The 26,716-nt window shown below is 42.2% G+C and overlaps 1 protein-coding gene across 1 annotated transcript in view; it reads left to right on the top strand.

The window, feature by feature from the left end:
* Nucleotides 1-26,716, top strand: part of LRMDA (leucine rich melanocyte differentiation associated) — a 1,038,159-nt gene that overhangs the window by 626,744 nt on the left and 384,699 nt on the right. The window lies entirely within an intron of this gene.

Genomic DNA, 26,716 nt, shown 5'->3' with positions numbered 1-26,716 from the left:
CAGTCTTGGCGATGGAAAATAAACTGAGCGCTGGGGGAGGAGTGAGGTCACGAGATACCTGGAGAAGTGTAGCACGGGCTCCTGCTAAGTACTTCCTAGGTGCTGAGGAACGTCTCTGAGCTCAGGGAAGCTCCTCTAAGTGCTAGGGACCCAGGTGTGGTTACCTGGCATGCCTTCCTGCATTAGGGGATGGGATTGTTTTCTTAAGCATTAGCTCTATCTTGCTATGGGTTGGTGGCTGGCAGCTGAAGTGAAACCAATCTCACTTTAGCTAGGGTTTGAGGATGTATAGTTTACTTAGCAGCCATTTCATTGTGAGGTTGCTTATGGGCAGCAGTATAAAAGAGTGGTTAGAGGATGTGGAGAAGTTGGAACCTTTGTGCGCCGTTGGTGGGAATGCAAAATGCTATGGAAAGCAGCATGACGGTTCCTCAAAAAATTGAAAATAGAATTGCAATATGATCCAGCAATTCCACTTCTGGGTATGTATCCCAAAGAATTGAAAGCAAGGTCTCAAAAAGATATCTGTACACCCATGTTCATAGCAGCATTATTTACAATAGCCAAAAGGTGGAAGCAATCTAGCTATCCATTGACAGATAAGTAAATAAGTAAAATGTGGTATATACATGCAATGGAATATTATTCAGCGTTAAAAAGGAAGGAAATTCTGACACATACTATAACACAGATGAAGCTTGAAGACATTATACCAAGTGAAATAAACCAGTCACAAAATGACAACTATTGTGTGATTCCACTTATATGAGGTACCTAGAATAGTTAAATTCAGAGAAACAGAAAGTAGAATGGTGGTTGCTGGGGGCTAAGGGGAGAAGAGAATGAGGAATTATTGCTTAATGGGTACAGATTTTCAGGTTTAGAGGATGAAAGGAGTTCTGGAGATTGCACAACAATGTGAATGTACTTAACACTACTGAACCGTACACTTAAAAATGGCTAAACTGATAAATTTTGTGTCATGTATATTTTACCACAATTAAAAATAAAAAAGGAAAGAGGAAAAAGAGAGGTTAAGAACATGGCCTTGGGAGAGAGAGAGATCTGTGCTTAAATCCTGGTGCTGCCACTTACAAGATGGGGGCCCGTGAGGATTTCACTTAAACTAATCTCTGAGACTCCAAATAGTGATGATAATAACAGTACCTCATTCTTAGGGCTATAGTGAGGATTAAAAGGAATAATGTTTGTTATGTGTTCATTATGTACCCAGTATGTAGCAAAGACCCATAACAGGTATTAGCTGTTATTACTACTCCTACTTCTACACCTCTACGCCTGGGAGAGGGGAGTTTGTTGGTGTCTACTCCAGACGATGGTATTCCATCTCGGACATGTTCTGTGGCTCTGCTCCCCTTACTCCAATTACCTGATTCTGTACATCCAGATGCTGCGCATTCAGCACTGCCCAGCCTCATACCTGATCCCTTTCATGAAACCTGCTGTCACTGCTCCAACCCATGTTCATTTAATGACTCAAACAACTCTATAACTCTTCATGTGTGCATTTCACAAGGCTTTCCTTAGGGCCTGGTAAGAGCCAGAACGTTGGGAACAAAACCCAGTTCTTACTTTCAAGCAGATTATAGTCTAGTTGTTGTCTACACTGTGTCTTTGACACTTATCTTTGTATTTGTTGTGTATGTGAAGGTCTTTTTTCCCCACAATACTGTAAATTCTTTGAAGGTGAAGTCTTTTCTTACTCTTTTTATCTCCACTGAAGTGCTTAGCCTGACCTTAGATATGAAGAAAAACAGTCATACTGACTTCTTTGAGTTAGGCAGTCCTACAGAGAAAACCAATTCACGTAAGGGCTCAGAAGAATCCTAGAGTCAGGAACAACCTGGATAGAAAACCTGGCCCTGTTACCTTCTTGCCATCTCCCATCAAGTGGTGATTATGAGTTTTCTCCCTAAAGAAATATAGATTAGTTGGGGAAAGACAGAATAAAACAGTAATGAAATACCACTTTATACCCATTAATCTGGAAACAATTAACTAAAACAACACCAGGATTTGGCCAAGATGTGCAGAGAGAGGAACATTTCTATGTTACTGGTAGGATCGTGACTTGGTACCTGGCCTTCCATTTGGCATCACTTAATATAAGTAAAACCTGTACTCCCACAACTTCACTTCTGGATGTCAGCCCTAGAAAAGCATTTGTTCTGTGCCCACAGAGACATGAGACATGCGTAGGGCTGTTCACTGAAGCACATGGATAATAGCAAAAAAGTAGAAACAGCTTGTAGTGGTTTAAATAGCATCCCCCTAAATACTCATGTCCTCCCAGAACCTCAGAATATGACTTTATTTGGAATAGGGGTCTTTCAGATGTAATTGAGGTAAAAATGGAGATGAGATCATCCTGGATTAGGGTGGACCCTAAATCCCATTACTGAGTCATTATAAGAGAAAGATGGAGAGGGAGGTTTGGATACAGAGACATGCAGAGAAGATGGTCATGTGAAGAGGCAGGCAGAGCTTGGAGTGATGCAGCCACAAGCCGAGGAATTTTGGGGGCCACCAGAAGCTAGAAGAGGCAAGGGAGGAGTCTCCCCTAGAGCCTTCAGAGAAGCATGGTACTGCCATCACCTTGATTCTCATTTCTAGCCTCTGGAACTGTGAGGAATAAGTTTCTGTTGTTTAAGCCATCGAGTTTGTGGTACGTGGTTATGGCAGCCCTAGATAACTAATACACAGATCAGCTGCCTCTCAGTAAGGGAACAGGAAAACAAGATACACACTATTCATATAATGGCATACTATACAACAGTTAAAATAAATGAGCAAGTTCTCACTCTCAAAACACGATATTGAGTTAAAACAAGTTACAGAAATACACTTCCAGTATGACACCATTTATGTAGATATGTTTAGTAGTATATATTGTTTATGGGTACAGACTAATGAAGTAACTCTATTCAAACAATCATGGGATGTTATACAGTAACTCCAGGATAGTAGGTAACTGTAAAGGGAGAGAGGTAGATGGAATGTGCACAGGGCTTTAGCTGTATTGGAAGTATTTTACAGAGAGAGGGAATATTTGAAACAAATCAGGTAAAATATTAACATTTGTTTAATAGCAGAGGATACAAAGACATCTGAAATATTCTCTTTTGTATCTTCGAATTGTTATGTATTTAAAGTTTTTGAAAGAATTACAAAGTTAGGAAATATGTGACAGATACAGTGTTAAGTATATGCAAGATGTCAGGACGCCAAGGTCTCGCCTTTTAAGAACGCCAGGTTTTGAGATCCCAGGAGTCTCTTGTGAATTTAATCTGATGACGGAGAGGTTAGCTAGGTGGTGGGAACAAGTTAGAGAAGAAGGAAGAAGGCTTTGGATTCCCTGCCGCCATTTCCTTGCTGTGTGACTTAGAATCAGTTGGTAAACTCTATGAGCTCACTTTCCTCAACTGTAAAATAATATCTACACTTGTAAAATAGCAAGTATTCAGTAAATATTAGTATCCTTCACTTCAGTGTTATGCCCACCCCACACTGTCCCTGCTTTAGTCTACTGTGTGTCCTGTGAAGGAAGTGTGTGTGTGTGGCGTGTCTGTGTGTGTAAAATCTTTGAATATATGGTAAGATAGCCATGGTTGTCTTTCTGGGCAGAACTTGGACTCAATTAATGTTTCTTCATAATGACTAATTCTCTTCCTTTGACCTCTTCTCTGAACTTTGTCCAGTTCCCCTTCATGCCTTTAACTGAAGGAACAGAAAGTAGGGGATGGGGTGTTCTAGAGAAGGTGAGTTCTGAGCCAAGTGAAAGGTTGACATCTGGGCATTTGTGTCCCTCTCTCCTTGTTAGCCTTGCTCACCCCAGCCCCGGGGCTGCCTTCTAGGTGCTCCCTTCTTGCCATGCCCCCTTGGACTCCCTCCATCTCACCACCCCTGGCTTTCACTGGCTTCTGACACTTCCTTGGACTCTCTAGGCCCCGAGCCAAGCAACCCTAGAACACAGTTCAGGAGTGGGGTGTTGGCATTTCTGGGGCCTGTGGCACAATTTTGCCATATGCAGGTGGTCGAGGGTCATTTTCCCCTAAAAGGTTAAACAGCGACCTTGGTCAATGTTTAGCTAATGTTCACTTAAATGATTTCCCCTGGTTAATGAGTCATGTGGCAAATTAGTTGAGGACATTCACACCCTGCAGGTAAACTGGGGTGGTAAGAACTGGTAATCCTGAAATTGTGTTGAGTTATGTAGGCTATACAGTGAGGGACCTGCTTAGCACACCTTTCTGGCTCGTAGATCCTAATTTCAAAAGTGCGTTAGTGGAATAAGGGCTGCCACACTGGAGGACCACTGGATGATGACCTGGATGCCTGCTTTTCTGAGCCTCCTCAACATCCCTCCTCTCTACCTTAGGAGGCCCTGTGTTCTTCTTATTCATTCTCTCTCTCTCTTTCCTTCCCTTCCCCACCCCACCCCATCTATAGCCCTGTCATTCCCAAACTGTGTGCTGAGGCTCCCCAGAGTGCCACAGCAGATTCACAGGGATCTGCAGGGTATTTCAAATGTTTGAAGGCAACACAGCAATATGTGACATCTGTCAAACACCGTGTGAACTACCTATCCAGGTAGTTCACAGTTTCAGCGTTAGATCATGCTACATTTCTTCCGATAATATCATGTCTTTGCAAAGTTGTGTTTTCGTGGCTGTTGCTGTGATAAATAGCAAGTACAGTGTGAAATAATAGGGAACAGGAAAAGCAAGTGGTGGTGCCCAGTACCAGTGATTCCAAGGTTTGAGAATTGCGCAGGACCCAACAGGCACACACATCCCCTTAGTAAGTAAGCGTGAGCCTTAAAGAATGAAATAAAAATGTTTTCTTTCAATTTATGTTATTATTTTTGTCAAATGGCTTTTAAGTTGTTGGGATATAAGTACTTATTAAGTTCCATAAAATGGAACTATTAGGTATTTCTTTTGGTCTTTGAGCTCTTTGTGAAAACAATTACTGAGATGCTAAGGGCACCATGAACTAAGCAAGTTTGAGAACCTTTGTTAGAGCCAAAGATGGGCTCTTCTACCCCTCGTCTCCACAGACTGCTTGCCAGCAGCAGTCTTCCTCCTGGACACAATCACCCCAGCCCTATATCTCTCTTCTCTTACCACTGGATCCTTCTCCCACCTGAAAGATAAAGTTTCATTGATTCTTTAAAAAAAAGAAAAGGAAAGAAAGCCTTGCCTAACCTTACTCCCACCCCCTCCTCGAAGCTCCTCCCTTCTTCCTCCATCTTCTCCTCCGGCTCCCTCTTTCCTTCATTGCCTTACTTAAAAACAGCCTTACCCCAACCCCTTTACCTCTCACATCATGCCCACGGTCCTAAAACTTGTGTGGCTTCTTCCCCTGGCACTGTACTCACACGGCTCTCCCCAGGGTCACTGACAAGTTCCAAAGAGCCACATGTGGTCTCTTTTGGGTCATGACTTATTTTGCCTACCTTCTTCCAAGCTTTCTTCTGCTTACTCTGTCCTTGCATTATTGCTGTGGCCTTGCCACATCTCTGAACACCCCTCCACCTGTTTGTTGGGTCCTGCTGCCTTTCACTTGTTCATACAAACATCCTGAGCCTCCCTTGTGTCTACTGTCCTGCTCCCCACCCTGGGCTTACTTCATTTTCTCTGTTGGTGAACTCATCTCAACATAAACCGTGCAAATGACCCCCCTTCCCAGCCAGCAAACCCCGTCACTGCCCGTATCCATCCACATCTTGCCATAGGCCTGAAATGCCCATATCTCACTCCTGAGAGATGCCTTTTAAGATCCCCTCAGATAGCCCCTGTTTGAAGATACCTTTCCTGGTGCCCCTAGAAAGCCATTCTCTATTTTCTGTCCACCTACAGAACTCAGTGTCTCTGAGACGGTTCTTACCACTTCACTGGTCATTTTTAGTTTCCATGAATTTTATCTCCATCTCCCCCTCGATGTCTCACCTGCACCTCAAACTTGAGGTCTCCTTTTCCTTCTTACTTCGTCATCCTTTATTTGTGATGTATGAACAGTGCATACATGTCAGGACCTCTCCTTGTATTCTCCTCTTTCCATTTATCCTGCCCTGGTTAAAATCCGAATTACCTTCTCCTCAAATACTGGCCCCACCACCTCCAGATTCTCCCTGGACCCCTGCTTACACTACACAGTGCTGCTCACATCATCAACTAAAGTGCAACTTCACATGACTCTGGCATGTCCTTCTTTCCTGCGTAAGTCTTTAGTGGATCCCCAGTGCCAACAAGCCCCCTTCCTCATCCTGGCCCTTAATGCTTCTTGTGATTTGGCCTTGAGCAACCCTCTACTTGGGTACCTACATCATAGTCACAATAGACTGAGGTCTCACATTTTCCCATCTGATGCTTTTGCTCCTGCTGGTCCTTGTACCTAGAACATCTTCACCTCTCCCAGTCTCATTAATTTTAACAGTGTTGATGGCTCACCTTGAGTTTCCTTCTCCCATAGAGCCTTGGGAAACTCAATCCACCTCTCCATACCACCTCTAAAATGCTCAGAGATCTTTGAATACCCCACACATTTTGGCATCTTCTGTAGCATCTGGTATTCTACTTCACCATGTTGTAGAAATGTAGTAAACAAGAGTTTGAAGTGAGCAGTACTTTCCAGAAGAAGTAGTCCAGAATTTGGTCTCCCAGGAACCAAAATACTGACTTATTGTGAAAGGACCTATAGGTCTTTGATGAGCTTTGCCTTTGAAATGGAAAGATGTCCTCCAAATACCTTGGTTCCTCTGACTTACTAAGTAGAGATTTTTTTTTTCATTACATAATTAATACATGTATATTGTAATAAATTAGAAAATAAATATCAAGCAGAGAAATAAAACAAATATAATAAGCCCACCTAGAAATAATAGCTAGTCATATTTTGAAGATTTTTTTTTATTTATTTAATTTTTTCCCCCCAAAGCCCCAGTAGATAGTTGTATGTCATAGCTGCACATCCTTCTAGTTGCTGTATGTGGGACTCGGCCTCAGGATGGACGGAGAAGTGGTGCCTCTATGCGCACCCGGGATCCGAACCCGGGCCACCAGCATTGCAGTGCGCACACTTAACCACCAAGCCACAGGGCCGGCCCTAGTCATATTTTGATATATTAACTACCAGAATATTTTCTGTAAATGTATGAAAGATATATATTTGTGAAACAAAAATATGATTATATTTTATATATTCATTTACAATCTCCTTTTATTACTTAGGAACACTATGTATATTGAAAGGGAATAGGTTAGTAAAACGTACGTATTATTATATATTATAATATTGCTCATTCTTAAATGTTTAATTTTCTGAAATATACGTTACATCTTTATTCCAGGAAATTATCTACACAAGTTGTCCATGGACTGGTGCCAGTCTGCAAACTATTAAACGTCCATAAGATAAGTAGAGTAAGCATTCAGAAAATTTTAGAGAAATGTAACATTTCCATATCTAGTAATTCATTTTAGAAGTTATTTCTAATACAAAAAATATTACATATTAAAGACTCATCGTAACGGAAGTAACTACTATTAAAATCATTCAAAATTTTATACATATATGAAAACCTCTCACCTCACCACACAGCTTTTCACATAAATGAGAAGATACAATTCATATTACTTTTCCAGTGGCTTTTTTTCACTCAGTGGATGTGTTTCCAAGACATACATAGAGAAAAGTAGAGATTTATTTAAAAGTCAGATTTATTGAGGAATAATTTACATACAGTAAAATTCACCATTTTTAGTGTAGAGTTCCATGAGTCTGGACAAGCACGTGCAGTGTGGTAATTGCCACCACAGTCAAGGTAAAGAACAGTTACTTCTTCCCAACAAATTACCTCCTGCCGCTTTGTAGCTTTGTAGTCAACCAGTCCCTCTACTCCCAATTCCTGGTAACACTGATTGGATTTCTGTTCCTAAAAGTTTGCCCTTTTGAGAAGTAAATGGAATCGTACAAATGGACTATATAGTTTGGAGTCTGGCTTCTTTTATTTATTATAATGCATATGAGATTTATCTATGTGTTGCATGTATCACTGGTTCATTCCTTTTTATTGCTGAGTAGTATTTCATTGTATGGATGTACCACATTTGTTCATCCGTTCATAAGCTGGGGAACATTTGGGTTGTTTCCAGATTTTGGTGCTTGTGAATAAAGCTGCTATTAACATTTACGCACAGTTTTTGTGTGAATATGAGACTTGTGTCTGGATATACATTTTCATTTCCTTTGGGCAAGTACCCTGAAATGCGATTACTGGGTCTCATGAATATATATTTAACTCTGTAAGAAATTGCCGAACTGTTTTCCAAAGTGACTGACTGCACTACTTTGCATTGTAACCAGCAATGTGTGAACGTTCCAATCATTCTACATACTTGCCAGGACTTGACATTGTCAGAATTTTGTTGTTTCTTTTTAATTTTTGCCATTCCAATAGGTGTGTAATGATATCTCATTGTGGTCTTAATTTGCGTTTCCCTAATAACTAATGATGTTGACCACTTTTTCGTGTGCTTATTGCAATTTATATATCTTCTTTGGTGAAGTTTCTATTCAAATCTTTTTCCCATTTTTAATTGGGTTATTTGATGTATTTTTATTGTTTGAGAGTTCTTTACATAATCTGGATAAAAGTTATTTATCACAAAGGCTGTAGCTTGCCTTTTCATTTTATTAACAGTGTCTTTTGAAGAGCAAAAGTTTTTAATTTAGATTAAACCCAATTTATTAATTTTTTTTTTGTAGATCCTACTTTTGGTATAATATCTAAGAAATCTTTACTTAACACAAGATCACAAAGATTTTCTGCTATGTTTTCTTCCAGAAGTTTTATAGGTGTGGGTTTTACATTCAAGTCTATTTTTAGTTACCATTTGTATATGGTACAAAGTGTAGGACAAGGTTTATTTTTTGCATATAAGTATCCAGTTGTTTCAGCATCGTTTGTTGGAAGGTTTTTCTTTCTCCAGTTAATTACCTTTGCACTTTTATCAAAATTAATTTGCCGTATATGGGGCCGGCCTGGTGGTATAGTGGTTAAGTGCGCATGTTCCCCTTCGGCGGCCTGGGGTCCACAGGTTTGGATCCCAGGTGTGGACCTACACACAGCTTATCAAGCCATGCTGTGGCAGGCGTCCCACATATAAAGTAGAGGAAGATGGGCACAGATGTTAGCCCAGGACCAATCTTCCTCAGCACAAAGAGGAGGATTGGCAATAGATGTTAGCTCAGGGCTGATCTTACTCACCGAAAAAAACAAAAAAAATTAATTCACATGGGATCTATATCTAGACTCTCAATTCTGTCTTATTGATTTATGTGTCTATTCTTTCATGAATTCCACACAGTCATGATTATTGTAGCTTTGTGGTCCGTCTTGAAATCAGATAGTGTAAATCCTCTAACGTTGTTCTTTTCCCAAAATGTTTTTGGCTATTCTAGTTCCTTTGCCTTCACTACAAATTTTAGTATCAGCTTGTGGATTTCTATAAAATATTTTACTTGGGCTTTCACTGGAATTGTGTTAGACATACAGAGCATTTTGGGGAGAATGGACATCTTAACAATAGGGACTCTAAGACCATGAACATGACATCTCTGTTCATTCATTTAGATCTTTGATTTCTTTCATTAGTGTTTTGTAGTTTTCAGGATATAAATCTTGCTCATGTTTTATTAGATTTATACATAAATATTTTGTGTTATTTTAAATCATACTGTTCCTTAAATTTCAATTTCTAATTGTTCATCGCTAGTTCATCCTATATCTTTTGTTTTTTTTGTGAGGAAGATCAGCCCTGAGCTAACATCCATGCTAATCCTCCTCTTTTTGCTGAGGAAGACTGGCTCTGAGCTAACATCCACTGCCAATCCTCCTCCTTTTTTTTTCCCAAAGCCCCAGTAGATAGTTGTATGTCATAGTTGCACATCCTTCTAGTTGCTGTATGTGGGACGCGGCCTCAGCATGGCTGGAGAAGCATTGCGTTGGTGCGCGCCGGGGATCCGAACCCGGGGCCGCCAGTAGCGGAGCGCACACACTTAACCGCTAAGCCACGGGGCTGGCCCCTGTTCATTGCTAGTTTATAGAAATATAGTTGTTTTTGTGTCTTTGCTAAGCTCACTTATTATTTCTAGGAGCATTTTTTTGAATTATTTGACATTTTCTATGTAGACAATCATGTCATCTTTGAATAGAGACAGTTTAATTTCCTCCTTTTAATCTGTATGCTCTTTATTTTTATTTATTGCCATATTCTGCAGCTTAGAACCACAGTACTTAGAACCACAGTACTTAGTACCACGATATTACAGTACTATGTAGGATAGGAATAATGGGAACAGATATCTTTGCCTTCCTCACTAAAGGGAGAGCATTTAATCTATCACAACTAAATATTAAGTTAGCTATAGATTTTTTTGTAGATCCTTTTATCAGATTGAGGAGATTCCCTCTATCTCTAGTTTGCTGAGAGTTTTTATCATAAATGACATTGTATTTTGTCAAATGTTTTTCTATCTATTGAAGTGAGTGTACACTGTATCTTCTTTAGTCCGTGTACATAGGGAATTACATTGATTTTTAAAATGTTGAACCAGCCTTGCATTTCCAGGATATACCCCCAATTGGTCATTATGTATTAATATTTTTAATATATTGCCAAATTTCACTTATTAATATTTGTTGAGGATTTTAAAATCTGTGTTCATGATGGATATTGGTCTGTAGTTTTCTTTTCTTGTAATATTTTCATCTGGTTTTGATGTCAGGATAATGCCTTATAGAATGAGTTAAGAAGTGTTCCCTCCTCTTCTGTTTTATGGAAGACTTTCTGTAGAATTGATATTATTCTCTAGCTACATGTTTGGTAAAATTCACTGAAAGTTACCTGGACCTGTAGTTTTTTTCTTGGTTTTGTTGTCATGGTTGTTTTCAGAAGATTTCTAACTACACATTCAGTTTCTTTCAATACTGTAAGCCTGTTCAGGTTATCTATTTCTTTTTTGGATGAGATTTGGTAATTTTAGGCTTCTAAGGGATGCCAGTTTCATCTAAGTTGTTGAATTTGGGGGCCTAATATTATTGGGGTTTATAATATTATAATGGGGTTTATAATATTCTTTTATTATCCTTTTAATATCTGTAATATCCATATCATTAATGTCCTTCATGATTCCTGATATTGGTAATTTGTATCTTACTTTATCTTGTTCAGTCTGGCTAGATGTAGATGTTTTTCAATTGTATTGATCTTTACAAAGAACAGGATTTTTTTTTTTTTTTTTTGTCAGGAAGATCAGCCCTGAGCTAACATCCATGCTAATCCTCCTCTTTTTGCTGAGGCAGACCGGCTTTGAGCTAACATCTATTGCCAATCCTCCTCCTTTTTTTTACCCCCAAAGCCCCAGTAGATAGTTGTATGTCATAGTCGCACATCCTTCTAGTTGCTGTATGTGGGACGTGGCCTCAGCATGGCTGGAGAAGCGTTGCGTCGGTGCGTGCCCGGGATCCGACCCTGGGCCGCCAGTAGCAGAGCGTGCACACTTAACTGCTAAGCCACCGGGTCAGCCCAAGAACAGGATTTTAATACTATTAATTTTTTTCATTATTTTTATTTTTTATTTTATTGATATCTGCTGTAATATTTATCAACTTCTTTCTGCTGCTGGCTTTGCATTAATTTGTTCTTATTTTTCTTTTTTCTTAAGGTTGTAAATAACTTTAAAGTTATTAAGCATGAACTTAGATTATTGATTTGATACCTTTCTTCCTTTCTAGTATAAGCATTTAGTCCTATAAATTTCTCTCTGATCATTGCTTAAGCTGAATCACACAGAAGTTATGTTTTTTCATTTTCATTCAATTAAAAATATTTTCTGCATTCCCTTATGACTTCCACTTTGACTCAAGTGTTCTTTAGACCTATGTTGCTAAATTTCCATATATTTAGCAATATTTCAGACATCTTTTTGTATTCATTACTAGTTTAATTTTGTATGGTCCAATAACACACTTTTTATGATTTTCATTCCTTTAAATTTGTTGAAGTTTGTTTATGGCTCAGAATATGGTTATTTTAGTGAATGCTCCATGTGCCTTTGGAAAGAGTATATATTTCTGCTCTTGTTTCGCACAGAGCTTTATAATATCAGTTAGGCCAAGTTGGTTGATAGTGTTGTTCAGATCTTCTATATCTGTACTGATTTTGTCTGCTTATTTTATCAATTACTGAGAGAAGAGTGATGAAATCTCCACCTGTAATTGTGGATTTGTTTATTTTTCTTTTCATTTCTATCACTTTTTGGTTCATGAATTTTGAAGCTCTGTTGAAACTCTAATGTTGTAGGATTGTCATGTCATCGTGGTGAATTGACCTTTTCATCATCATGTAGTATCTCTCTTATCTTGGTAATATTCCTTGCTCCATGGTGGGGGGTGGGGGGGACTTGCTCAGTGATGACCCTACCCCAACTGTAGGAGACCCCTAATAGTCTGGGTCCAGAATGATTTCTTATCCCTCCCCCAGAGTAGAGCATCTTTATTCCTGTACCTTTTTCCCCAGATGCAATGGGTCTTTTTCTATGCCTCCTGCATGACAGAGTTTACCACATAACCCCTAGTAATTTAAGGCTTTTGTTCTTTTAGAGGAGAAGTAATTATAAGGAGCTCTGTCCTTCTCCATTAGCTGCATGACTCCCCCTCTCCAGGTCTGCACCATTGAGGACAGCTGCTCTGGACCCCAGTCCTGCCCTCCAATCTTTCTCTGTGAGCGCATGAAGTCCTTGGAGACAATTACATGTGAACTCCCTTTGTGTCTGCAGCTCCCAGAGCTCTCGTGCTAGCCCACACTTGGCTTTTAGCAATCCACTGAAAATTTTTACTTATTCTAATCCACTTGTATGGAGGCCTCAAGTTCCTCAGTTCTCTGATAGGATGAAGAGCATTATTTTGCAAATTATCCAGCTTTCTCTTATTGTTGGTGCATGAGTGATATTTTTTGCAGCTTTTTGTATTCTTGGTGGAAGCTGGAAGTCCTAGTAATTCATTTTTATATTACAAAAGTATTGGTCCATGACAGATTGGAAATTTAATTCAAAACAATAGCAACAACAATAATTTCTCCTTCACTACAGAATGCTTAAGAAGCCCTGGTCTGTACCTTTCTGAACCAATTTATATTTTCATCCTGTACCACCTTTTGGTGTAATTAGGTTCTTGGCTTTGTTACCTGGTAGCAAACCTGGCTTCACCAAAAGTTCTAGTATGGTAGAATTTGGTGACTAAATCTTTACTCGTCCTGTTATCCCCCGCTTTTTAAAATTTATTGAGATGAAATTCATATAATATAAAATTAACCACTTTAAAGTGAACAATTCAGTAGCATTTAGTATATTCACAGTGCTGTGCGATCACCACTTCTATCTAGTTCCAAATATTCTATCATTCCAAAGTAGAATCTCTTACCCATTAAGCAGTTTCTCCACATTCCTCCCCTCCCCAGCTCCCAGCAAGCACCAACCTACATTCTGTTTCCATGGATTTCTCTCTTCAGGATATTTCTTATAAAGAGAGTCTTATAATACGTGACCTTTTGTGACTGACTTCTTTCATTTAGCATATTTTTGAGGTTCATCCACATTGTAACATGTATCAGAGCCTCATTCCTTTCCATGGTTCAATAATATTTCACTGTATTATATACCGTAATATGTTTATCCATTCATCTGTTTGTGGACATTTGGGCTGTTTCCATCTTTTGGCTATTGTGAAGAGTACTGCTGTGAATATGCATGTGTGTGTACTTGTTGGAGTACCTTTTCCCATTCTTCTGGGTGTATACTTAGGGGTGGAATTGCAGGGTCATATAGTAATTCTATGTTTAACTTTTTGAGGAATGCACTATCCCCTTTGACTCTATAAATTTTAATCACATGACTTTTTGAGTTTCAGTCTTCCCAGAGGGCCCTGTTGTTTCATTTATTGAAACGAGAAAGGCATGAGGTCATCTTTCAAGTATTCTCACATAGTAGCTTTCCAGGCTGTTCCTAGGATGATTTTTCGGGTCTCCTGTAGATTTTCTCTGGCAACTTCATAACCTTCCTCAATGGAAGATATAATATGGCACATCGTAGTTCAGTGTAAAGAAGTTGCTTTTAACAATCAGAACTGTCTTGAAAGATAATGAGTTTCCTGTTATGAGAGGTGCTTCAGGTTGCTGATGGGAGAAGTTCCCCATCATGCGAGTGTTGGGCTCCCTGACCTTTAATGTTCTTCTGATCCTGAGAGCCTTTGTTCTCCCACTGTAGGTGTGGCACATGCAACTGCTGAGGCATTCTGGAGGTTGGGTTGTGCACACAGGTTTTGAACGAGGGCTGCATAATGGAATAGGCCTCATTCTCATACACTTGGCTGAACATGTCTTCAGCCCTTGTGGTTGTGGGAACACATCGCAGTGATGTGAGAATAAGTTCAGGCCCTTTTCATACTGGATAATGTATCCATCTTCTGATTATTCAAGCCAAAATAACCGTGTGTTTTCTATCAGAGTTTTAGCTGCCTCAACGGGCTTCAGACTGGTATCTGCCCTTAGGCTAAAATCTCCACACTATTCCTTTCTTCCAAGGATGGGTGGAATTTCTTCCAGCATCTGCCTCTTTTTTTTTTTTTTTTTTTTTTAGTGTATTTGTTAAATGTCTGTCCCTCATCAGAACACAAGCACCGTGGAGGCAAGGACCGCAGCTCGTCTACCCCCACAGAGTCTCCAGGGATGGTACTAGACTTGGCTGTGTTGCCTATTCCCTGTTTGTCACCCTAGTCTATGTTTGCCCTTCTTTACCTTGCTCTGTGTCCTGGTGGGTGGGCTCTGCCCTAACCTCCCAGGCTCCATTGCCCTCTGGCTTCTGGTTGGGTTTGGACAGTGAGAGGTACTAGTGTATCAGAAGGCTGGAGGAGAGAGAATTAGCGGCGTTTCTTCTCCCATTCCCACCCTGCAGGTTTGTGTTCCAGCTGTGTCCATCCAGGACTACAGTTCATGTCAGGCAGCCCCTTCCCCTGTTTCCACAGCTCCAGATCTCACACACGTGTTAGTGATGGGTTTCTGCTGTTGCTATCCCTGGGGCCTCAGTGTTCCTATTGGTTTCCTTTGTCTTGCCCACACTCCTGTAAATTGTTCCTTCTTTTAAAAATCCTAGGTCACTGTGCCTTCTGTTTCTTTCCAGGTCCTTGCAAGGGTCACAAACATGCTGAATTCTTTTTTTTTTTTTTTTTTAATTTTTTGTTTATTGCAGTAACATTGGTTTATAACATTGTAAAAATTTCAGGTGTACATCATTGTACTTCTATTTCTGCATGGACCACATCATGTTCACCACCAAAATACTAATTACAACCCATCACCACACACATGCACCGAATTATCCCTTTCACCCTCCTCCCTCCCCCCTCCCCTCTGGCAACCACCAATCCAATCTCTGTCCCTATGTATCCGTCCATTGTTGTCACTATCTACTACTTAATGAAGGAAATCATACGGTATTTGACCTTCTCCCTCTGACTTATTTCACTTTGCATTATACCCTCAATGTCCATCCATGTTGTCACAAATGGCTGGATTTCGTCGTTTCTTATGGCTGAGTAGTATTCCATTGTGTATATATACCACAGCTTCTTTATCCATTCGTCCCTTGATGGGCACTTAGGTTGCTTCCAAGTCTTGGCTATCGTGAATAAGGCTGCAATGAACACAGGGGTGCATGTACCTTTGCAAATTGGTGTTTTCAAGTTCTTTGGATAAATACCCAACAGTGGATCTTTCCAGGTCCTTGCAAGGGTCACAAACATGCTGAATTCTTGAATAGATGGGTGGGTGGATGGAAAGATGAAGGACTGTGTTTCTGGGTCCCTCCTCTATGTGAAATCCTACACTCTCTTCCCATTTCACTGGGAGGCCCTACCTTATCTGGCCTCTCTGGCTTCCTTCCTCCTACACTTGCCCTTCTCAATCTGTTCTAACCTACTGGCTTCCTTGTTGCTTCTAGAATATACTAAGCGAGCTCCAGCCCTAGGGCCTTTACTGTAGCCATTTCCTCCGACTGGAAGTCTCTTCTCTTCGACATTCATTTGGCAAAATTCCCTCGCTTTCTCTAGGTCTTTGCTCAGTCTTTCCTTTTCAGTGAGGTTGACTAGAACCACTCTACTTAATACTGCAAACTGCCCCCCACCAATATCACCCCAGCAACTAAGGACCCCTTTTTATCCTGCTCTACTTTTTCTTTTCCAAAACACTTACCACTTTTTAAGAAACTACATTTAACTTATTATGTTTAGTGTTTATCTGTCTTACCCTGCTAGAATTTAAGCTCTACCAAGGCAGGATTTTTGTTACTTTCTTTACCACTGACCTATCCCAAACTCCTAGTAATTGTGGAGTTCATAGCAAGTGCCTGTAATAGGTTGAATAATAGCCCCCCCGAAAAGATATGTTCACCTGGAACCTCTGAATGTGACCTTATTTGGAAAAAGGGTCTTTGCAGATGTAATTAAGTTAGGGATTCCCAAGATGAAATCATCCTGGATTAGGATGGGCCCTAAATTCAATGATAAGAGAAGGGGAAACAGACACAGAAGCACAGGGGAGAAGGCCGTGGGAGGAGGGAGACAGAGACTGGAGTCATGTACCAGCCCCAAGCCAAGGAACACCTGGAGCCTTCGGAAGCTGGAACAGGCAAGGAAAGATTCTCCCCTAGAGCTGCGGGGATGTGGCCCTGTTCACACCATGATCTCAGATTTCAGGCCTCCAGAACTGTGAGATACTAAGTTTCTGTTGTTTTAAGCCACAGATTTGCAGTAAGTTTTTACAGCCGCCGTAGGAAACTAATACAGTGCCCAATAAGCATTTATTGAATGAAAAAATGAATGAGTGAATGAAAGCCTTGTTGACACTGCTATGACCTCCATTTGAAATACTTCTTCTGCTTTCAATAGTTATCAGTGCCTGTGAATAAATATGCCCACATCTGACACCTAAGATGTATTCCAATTTTGTGTGTGGTACACTTTTGCAGTACAAACCTAAGCTTCCTGAATATTTTCATCCACTATGCTTAAAAGCTTAAGGTGTTACTTAACCCCCAAATAATTGCTTTCCCTCTAAGCCTGTCAATAGTGTACCGAGAACAAATTTACAAGCTATTTGTTCTTCAGGCCGTAGATGGGAACCCCTATTGGTCTCTAGCCATAAAATATCCCTGTGTCATTTCCCTATTTCCATCCTGAGTCCCTCCTGCTGTACTTAAACTAATTCTCGGTTGTTGTGTCTTTGGAGGAGCCAGTCACAAGCATCCATGGGATCACCCTTCGTACACTTGACAAGAGTTATTTAGTTTCCCCCAGGCCCACTCTGGGTCCGTGCTGGGCTTGTGATGCAGTGCGGTACTAACTATCGGTTCCTTGTAGGAAGTGGAAGGTAAATCAAATTGAAAACACCCTTCCTGTGTAGTGCATCTTCCAAATGTCCTCAGGTCTCTATTACATCTTCTGGAGGCTGCCAGATTCTCTGTGGGACAAGAGGAAGCTGGAGCAACTTCTCTGTAGCGACAGAAGGTGCCATTAGAAGAAATACATCATCTCCCAGTGGTGTTAGCAATAGCAGAGTCCTGGTCATGTCTATTCTTTTGCCAGAGTGAGGACAGAGTCCTCAACGGCAGAGGCTGCTAGTAACAGAGCCTCCATCATTCTAAAATATCCCCCCTGGTGTCCCAGAGCAGCTATTTCTGCCCGGACGCAATGAGAATTTCAGAGAGCTTATTTCAGGCATTGATCTCTCACAAGAGCCTCACTGCTTCCCAGATTCTGGGCCTTGTCTCAAGGGGGTGTGCAGAGAGTTGGAATGGAGGCCAGCATGGGGCTAATCATCGCCTTGGCTGGGCTGGATCAGCCCTTCCAGGTGCTGCTCATTAGACTCTTTTCAAAGGCAACCTATTAGCTTAGAGCAGTGGTTCTCAAACTGCAGCTTGCAGGGTTCATTAAAACAGTTTTCAGGGCCCCACTCCCAGAGTTTCTAATTTAGTATGTCTGGAGTGGGCCTAAGAATTTGCATTTCTCACAAGTTCCCAGGTGATGCTGAGGTTGCTGACCTGGGGACAACGGTGTGGTAGCCGCTGGCTTAGATACAGAGATGATGTTCTTGTGTTCTGTGGGGCCTAGTCATGGCCTCAGTCATCCCAGTCAAGGCATTTTGGTCCTTTTGGGGTTTCTCGAATGCGGTGAAAGTACCTCTTGATTCTCTACAATCCATCCGTAGGAGGGGAGACCTTCATCCGTGACTCTGGTTCTCACTGGTGTCTGTCAGCACTGTTTCCTCCCCTTGGCCCTTCAGCCCTGGGGTGGAACAGCTTCCCCTCTTGCTAGACTCTGGGTACGTGCAGATGCCTGCCTGGTTCCTCTGACCCTGCCCTTTAAAGAGGGCTTCCTTAAAATTCCTTCATTTGAACCATTTGTGTTGAATTCTGGTTCCTGCTGGGACCCTGTCCTGGGATATTTCTCCCCTCAGGGGAAAAGGATCTTTTCTAGGCAGAGGCTCAGCCAGAATCATTAAGTCTTTATCCCAAGAGCAGTCTTGTCGCCCACAGTATAAGGCAGAATTACTGCTGAGTCTAAAAGAAATTGGTGAATAAAGAAATTTAAACCGAATGGAAATATGGCAGCTTTATCTCCACTTACTTCAAGCTTGGGGAAATACCAGCCTCTAAATGTCTGGTCACTAGAGCTGGAGAAGTGGAAAAGCTTGCTTGCAGCCTTGGGGAGGTGTTCTTCAGTAATGAGGTCTGTGATCCAAATGATCAGTCAACAAATCTGTCATCATCAGAGAGTCACTGGGGCACCTACCCTGGGCCCAATCCCACTATAGGTGCCTCCATGACAGGACTAGATGTAGTCGTCTCTGGAGATAGGATTGTAGGGGAATTTTACATTATGCACATCTGTAATATAAAACAACCATCAATCTTCAAATCAGAAAACCAGAAAGCTATCTAGAAAACAATAGACTAAACAGATCCATGTTACATTTGGGTGTGCATGTGATATGTGTGTATACGTGCACACATATATAATGAGAGAAAAGAATGGAAGGAAAATTACCCAGGTGTTAATCATGTTTATCTCTGGGTACTGGAATTGCAGGTAATTTTAATTTTCTTTATATTTTTCTGTTTTCTATTTTTTCTTTAATGAAATATGTTTATGATTAGAAAAAAATGTTAAGTGAAGTATAGGAAACAGAGCTTAATGCCCTGCCTTCTACTCAGCACCAATCCAGATCCTACTGAACCTCTCACACAGCTCAGCTTCTCCCTCCTCCAAGAAGCCTTTCTAGACCAGCACATTGCCTCTAAATCTTGGAAATACTCTTGCTGAGTTATGATTCTTATTTCAAGTATGTTTGTGTTATTTCTCCAATTGCTCTGTGAGTTATGCAAAGATACTAGCTATGCTTTTTACTTTCTCCCTGTTTCCCACAAGATCAAGTGTAGCTGAACACATTGTAGATACTTGTTGGTCAATGGGCAGCATATTCCTGACAGGGCAGAAAAGTTGTGAAAATGTGAAAAAACAGACCAAAATGCCACCTGCCCATCCAGTTACTCCACAGCCCTAACTCACCTTGGCTGTAGCCCTCCCTCAGCCACACGTCAGGAGCTCCAGCATCCTGTCAGGGCTGTGGGGCCTTAGAGCTCATCTCCTGAACTACCAGTGGGTCTGGGCACAAACTGTCTTTCTCCCCTCCTTCCGAAATGCTGAGCGCTTTATGTCAAAGCTGAGGAAGACATTTGACGACTTGAACGGTGTCAGTGAAAAGGCCTTTGTCCTTGGATACATTTTGGTCTGCTGATAAAAGAAATGTTCATTCCATCCCCAAGAGAAATCTCTTCCAGGAATATACAGCAAAATCAATCACGTCTTCCTACTGTCTGAGGATGGATGCCATCAATTCTTTCCTCTGGTGGAAGCACAGTCATGTTTTCCTTCTTTATCTTGTATAGTCAACGTCTCCCTCACAACCCAATCTTTCCCATCAGATTCTGAGAACTCTCATTTCTCTCGTTTAAACAACCAGCCAGCCACTCTAGCAACAGCCCTCTACAGCCACTCTCTTTTTTCTTTAATGTCAAACTTTTCAAAAGATTTGTCTATTCCCATAATCTCCATTTCCTTTTTTTTTTTTTTTTTTGTGAGGAAGATCAGCCCTGAGCTAACATCCATGCCAATTCTCCTCGTTTTGCTGAGGAAGACTGGTCCTGGGCTAACATCCGTGCCCATCTTCCTCCACTTTATATGGGACGCCGCCACAGCATGGCCTGACAAGCGGTGCATTGGTGCGCGCCGGGGATCTGGCCCGGCCGCCAGCAGTGGAGCATGCGCATTTAACCGCTACGCCACGGAGCCGGCCCCCCCACAGTCTCCATTTCTTTACCTTCAACTTATTCAACAACTTACTCCAGTCTAGGTCAGTGTCGGTTTTGAACTTGTTATTCCACCATTAGCTTAATTCCCCAGTGACCGGCAAGTTGTTAAATCCAGCGGACCCTTTAGTTTGTATCTTGCTTAACCTTTTAGCAGTAGTAAAAACTGTTGTTACCCCTTTCTTTTTGAAACACTGTCTTTCTTTAGCTTTTGTGACCCATGTGGTTTTTCATTCACCTTCCTGGCCCCTCTTACACCATCTCTTTATAGGCTCATCTATGTTTACCCAGCCAATAAATGTTGAAATGTCTCAAGCCTCAGCCCAAGGACCTCTGTTCTCAGTCTGAACTTTCTTTCTTGGCAGTCTCATACATATCCATAGTTTTAACTAACACCCGTATGCACTCAGGGATGTGTCCTCTGAGCTCCAGAGAGGTGCCTCTGTCTTCTTGACACATCTCAGATGCCTCAAAGGCCCCTCATGCTCCTCAAGTACATAGCTGGTCCTGCTTCAGAGACCTCTGAGAGCTCAGTGAAAGGTACTGCCTCTCTTGCAGGTGTGCAAGTTGGAAACCTAAGAGTTGACCCATCCATCCCAGCCTTCTGCCAGTTTCCCTTCCTACCCACTACTTAAAGCCATGCACTCTCATCCTTCACTGTCATCACCCTCGTTCAAACCATATCATGTCTGTGGTTTGTATTTTTTAAATTCTGGACTATTATCATAGCCTCCAAATTGGTCTACCTTTATCAACTTTGACCTCTCATAGTCTACTCTACTTCCTTCAACAGATCTTCACAAAATGCAAACAAATCAGATCATTCTCCTGCTTCAGACCTTGTGCTGGCTTAGTCTTGCCTTTAGGATAAAGATCGAACTCCCTAATCTGGTCCACGCCACCATGCGTTGCCTGGCTCTACAATCTGCTCTCCAGCTCCTTCTCCTACCATCAGCATCCCTCGCACACACTCCCAATCCTCAGCCCTCCATACACACTCCCCTTCTTTTTAGTCCTTCTAAGGTGCCATTCTCCATCCTATCACAGGCCTTTGTCCATGCTGTTCCCTCTGCCTAAAACACTTGAAATTCCCTCTCTTAGTAATCTCATTAACTTTGTCATTCTCAACCTCCTGTTCTCAGCTCTCATTATCACTTTCCCAGGGAAGCCTTCCTCCAGGACCAGACCAGATCCTGCTATTTTTATGGATCCTCAAAGCAACCTGTACCTCTCCTTCCTAGCCTTTGTTGCCTTTGCAGTTTAACATGTCTTCGTGTGTTCTTTTGCTTATCCTTAAATAATCTTTCAGCTCCTCAGGACAGGGACTATATATATATATTTTTTTTTTGCTCATCATTATATTCTCAGCACTCAGCATAATGCTTAGACCACGGTAGATACTCGATACATATTTACCGAATGACTAAAAGATTTTAGGAGAAGACAATGAAATCAATTAAATTGGCCATGAAAACTTGGTTGAGCAAGCCACCACACCTAAACGTTCATACTCCAATCACCAAGTTAGAACCAAGAAGTTCATTTGAAAGTCATGTTTCAGGCTTCCAGCATAAATTATATGCAGTTGTGCAAACATGTCAAAGTTTAGTAAATTGAATTTGTTTAATGTAAACAACTTTTGACCAAAATAATAACACAGCTTTAGAAAAAGCCATTAGGCACCCACTTTTGAAGAGTTTGTATAATTTAACACACAAGAAAACTTTGCTGTAATTATATGCAGACGTATACAAAGGATAAATGTTATTTACTTGCTCCAACCTCCATAAAATAAACCTCCAACCATGCTTCAGCTTGCTGCATTAATCCTAATTTAGGAATCACCCCCACCGAAGTGGCGGGGGCTCTGTAGGCTCTCATCTTTTCTTCGTGTCAAAATTAGCCGTTTAAATTAGAACCATGTTTGGAGTGTAGGTGACGCCAACGTTGTGGCACCAGTGTGGGGAGCACTTAAAAGTGGCCACCTGAAGTTGATTAAAACCTTACCTGTCAAACCCAGTATGGCTACATTTGAAAATCTTTAATGTAATTAAGAGAAGCACATTATGGGAGGTCAAGTGACTTTCTTTTTGAATTCCACTTCTAATCTGTCGTCAAATGGATGGAAATTGCCGGCCAAGGGAGTTAATGAAAGCTGCATGAGTGAGCACAGGGAGGGGGAGGAGGAGGTTGGCAGGCCTGGAGGCGCTGGCAGCAGGAGGGCCAGATGGGGGCTCTGTCTCCTTGAAGCTGTGAGGAGTGAGTCTGGGGGAGACCGGCAGAGCACCTGCCTTTGGCCAGGAGGCTCTGGGTGGGAGATGCACTCAGCACCTCTCTCTCAGCACATCGGGCGAGCAGGATAAGAGTAGAGGGGCGTCTGCACAGCTCCTTGCTTATCACTATGTGAGATCTGTGGCCAGGACGGCGGCGGCCGGGGCCGAGTGGAGCCGGCGCCGGCCCTTGTCACCCTTCACTCAGAGCCATCTGATTAGCATCAGAGCTGAGCTTCCTCCTGTGCGGATCCCCCACAGAGCCGGCAGGGCACTTCCACCCAGGGCTTCCAGCAGGACAGCCTCTGACCCCAGGCCCCTCACAGGTTTGCAGCCTCCAGGACGTTGGATCTGGGGAAGACCCAAGAGGCCCGGGCATGGCCCTGGGTTTCGTCTTGGACGTGTGGGTTCCTGACCCATGAAGCCCATCTCTCACTGCACCGGGTGTGTCCTGGCTCCAGAGACCCCATGTATCTTAATGCCAAAATGCTGTCTTTTGGAGATCAGATTACTTAATGCTTTGCTGTGTGTTCTAGCCTGAGGGTGTTGTTGACAGAAGGCAGGGGTTTTCTCCTCTGGTTGCTGTCTCCCTCTTTGTATTTTTGTGTTGCATTTGTGTACATTCGCAGAGCTATCTGTGTTTGAAAAAGGATTACATCCATCAGAATGTTGCCACTTAAGATTTGCCCCCTTCCTTGGAGATTGACATGAGAACAAGCAACATATTGCATCTTCACAGGGTACTGGTACAGAGAAGTTTCCAAACCAGACAGGCCTTTTCCCCTCAACTCCCTCTTCCTAGCTCAAGTATGGGCAGAATGCATCAGTGCTGAGAGAAGGATTTAAATCTTCAAGTTTGGAAATATCTTCAATATTCCATGGAAAAGATTGGCTGTCTCCTGTGTGGGGTAGTGTTTATGAGTTATCTGGAACAGAATGGACAATCCAGGCCCAGTTGAAGCACACAGCCAATATTCAGAAACATCTCATAGTATCTGGGAAGATCCAAGATTTGCCCTGAAAGGTCTTGACAAGTGCTGTTGTTAAAATTGTGTGGAGAGGTGGCAGACACAGTTGAGGGGATGGGATGCAGACAGACAAGGCTTTTATTAAAAGAGCCTCTAGAGAATTCTCCTTTTTCTTTTCTGGGCTTGAATTTCCTTGGTTTAGAGAATTTGTAGTCATTGCCCCATATGAAAAATGGAAGAGAAGGGTGGGAGGGAAGAAGAGAGGAAAATATCAGCCTGAAAGTTTCAAGAAAGAGCAGAGCATTGGGGAAAGTCGTTTTCCAAGGATCCTCCATTACTGCTGTATTGCTCTTTCTTGACCAATAAGAACCCCTTTTTTTTAATCTCCCCTCCCATTTCTCATCCATAACAGAAAGAGCAGTGTTTCTAGAAAGCGAGCTGTGTCTCCAGGTAAAAGCTGTCGCAAGGCAGTGACAAGGGAAGCCACTGTCCCCAGCCTCCATTGGATGCTGTGTTTTTCTCCCAGTCACAAGTTCACAGGTAAAAGTGAAAAGTTACTCTGGGCTTCTCTTCCAAAGAAAGCTGTCTGCTCGCCATGGCAACCTTTTCCTGGGGTCTCTGGCTGTAGGGAACGGAGTGCAAAGTTCACAGAACTCAGGATTGTGCCCTCCTCTCTTCATGTCCTTTTTTTTGAAGGGATCGAGGCTGGATTGCAGCGCTATTTAAAACGAAGATGCCAAATGAAAAGTTCCTCATTTTAAGTTGGTGCTTATACAAAGCTGCTTTGTGGTTTTTTCAGCCTGTCAGACTTGTCAGGTCTAGTAAGAAAAAGTATATTGTTTCCAGCACTTGGATTCCTTTCTCCCTGACATCTGCCACTCTGTAAAGATGATAAATTCCTGCCTCATTAGCCAAGGGTGTGGGATTACAGGCTGACAACACATTAATCACCAGCCTCTGTGGCAGGCTGACTAGCAATAGGCATTGTTAACAAAACTTTTCTAATATGTCACTCTTCTCTATGACAGCCTGTAATCAATCATTGTGATTGACGGCGCTGATAGATTACACTATTTATACTTTGTGTAATGAAAGATAGTGTTTCCACCTACTGTCATTTCTGGGCTAGTGGTGGAGGATCAGGGAATAGCAACAAACATAACAACAGGGCAAGCCCTCGTCCCCCCAAAATATCCACAGCAACCCCACCTTCCCAAGTCTCAGGCCTGGCTTCCACATTTGGAAATGAAAAAAGCAGCATGATGGCACTCGGGCAATTACTCTGGGGTAAGTGGTGGTGGCAAGGGCACTTGGAAAGATAGAGGCATTTGGCTTTTCACAGATCTCTTTGCCGTAGGTACAGTCACAGATTTTGATAGGTCAAGTTGGCGCAGGTAGAAGATGCCCCCTGAGGCCCCTCTCCTTGCCCTCATCAGCTTACGTGTGTGCAGCTGAGCATTCAGCCCCTCCTCCCCTGCCAGATGAGGCATGATTTAGATGTTGATAAAATATTTGTTCTTTCCTGGCTCTGAGGGCAAATATTATCCTTGTTTCCCATAATCGTACAGTGCTGCAAAAGTCAACAGCACTACAAAACCAATACTCCGAGAGAAGCCCTTTGCTGGGACTTGCTTTTCCCCTTTGAAGCTCAGAAAATTGCAAACGGGATAAGACTGAATCAGCTGAGCTAAAATGTATTCTGGCTCTCACGTATAGGGTATTTGTGGAGGGTCCTTTCAGTAATTTTTATTTTGGTCTGGAAAGTATTTGTAAAGGATACTGGCTATTTTTGACTTGCTGCAAGCTGTAATTTCAATAGAGTGGCAAGTGAGGATGATCCTGGACTGGCAGCCTCAGAGGGAGTGTGCCTTTCACGGTGGTGGAGCCACTTTCCATGTGCCACACATGCCTGATTTAATAAATCATTTTTTTAATGATTATTTTATTTTCCTTGCTGTTGGTTAAGCAGAGGAAAATTCTCCTTTATGAGTTCTTTATGGTTCATATATATAAATCATCATTTGCCTCTCTAGTCCAGGCATAGGTTTGTGATTCCCAGCCTTCTCCTTAAATGGGTTTTTGATCTCCGTGTTTCTGAACATATATGTGGATTGGGAGGTGGAAAGGGGAGGCTAGAAAGGAAGCAAGGAATTGTCCTCCTTCTCCTGAATACTGTGGTGTTGGTAGGCATTGACGCTTCAAGTCACCCTGCCAGTTGGCAAAGCAAAAGCAACCTAAGACCTACCCCAAGTGAAACTGCTTTAGATGGGAGGAGGCGCAGGGAGCCAGTGGAGCTAAACTTTAATCTCTCTGTGAAGTTTCAGTGAGCCCAGGATGATTAATGAGAGAGCAGACCATCTGATTAAGCCCCTCTGTGTCATAGGACATGATTAGTAGGTGACAGAGACGGTAACAGTATCCAGCCAAACCCTTGTTTCTTTCACAGCTCCGGCTGTTATATGATTAATGTCCCCAAGGGCTATCTTGGGGTCAGGCTAGGGAACCTGTCAGAACAGGTGGAAGTGACAAAATGGGCAGAAACTCCTTAGGGGGGACAAGAGTGGTGAGGGAGAGAATGGAGGGGGGCAGGGTGGCCAGATGGAGCTGGCGACCTTTCTCTGATCCGAGCAGGCTCAGAGAGCATCATGGGAATGGAAATGAAGAAGAATCACAAAACTGCAGATGTTTCTCAGATCCGGGATGCAGCAAGTACTGCCAGCTTGGACGTGCGGAAAGCACAGTGTGACATGGCGGGTTATCACTAACAGTTTATGTGCTGAGATGGGATGGGATGGGGCCACTGTGGGCCCTGAGGGTATTAGCGTGGGACGCCCACATGTGTGTCTGTGTAAGCATGTGTCTTCCTTCAGATGCACTAGAACAAGTGCTCCATCCACTCTGCTAGCAGTATTAAGTGCAAATCAATCAGGTAGAGCTGGTATTTCAATTTACCGCTTTCTGGGACCAATACAT

Source organism: Ceratotherium simum, chromosome 6 (genome assembly GCF_057802395.1).
Source record: "Ceratotherium simum simum isolate JZ-2026a chromosome 6, ASM5780239v1, whole genome shotgun sequence".
NCBI classification, from domain to species: domain Eukaryota; kingdom Metazoa; phylum Chordata; class Mammalia; order Perissodactyla; family Rhinocerotidae; genus Ceratotherium; species Ceratotherium simum.
This window is presented reverse-complemented; position numbering and strand designations above follow the sequence as displayed.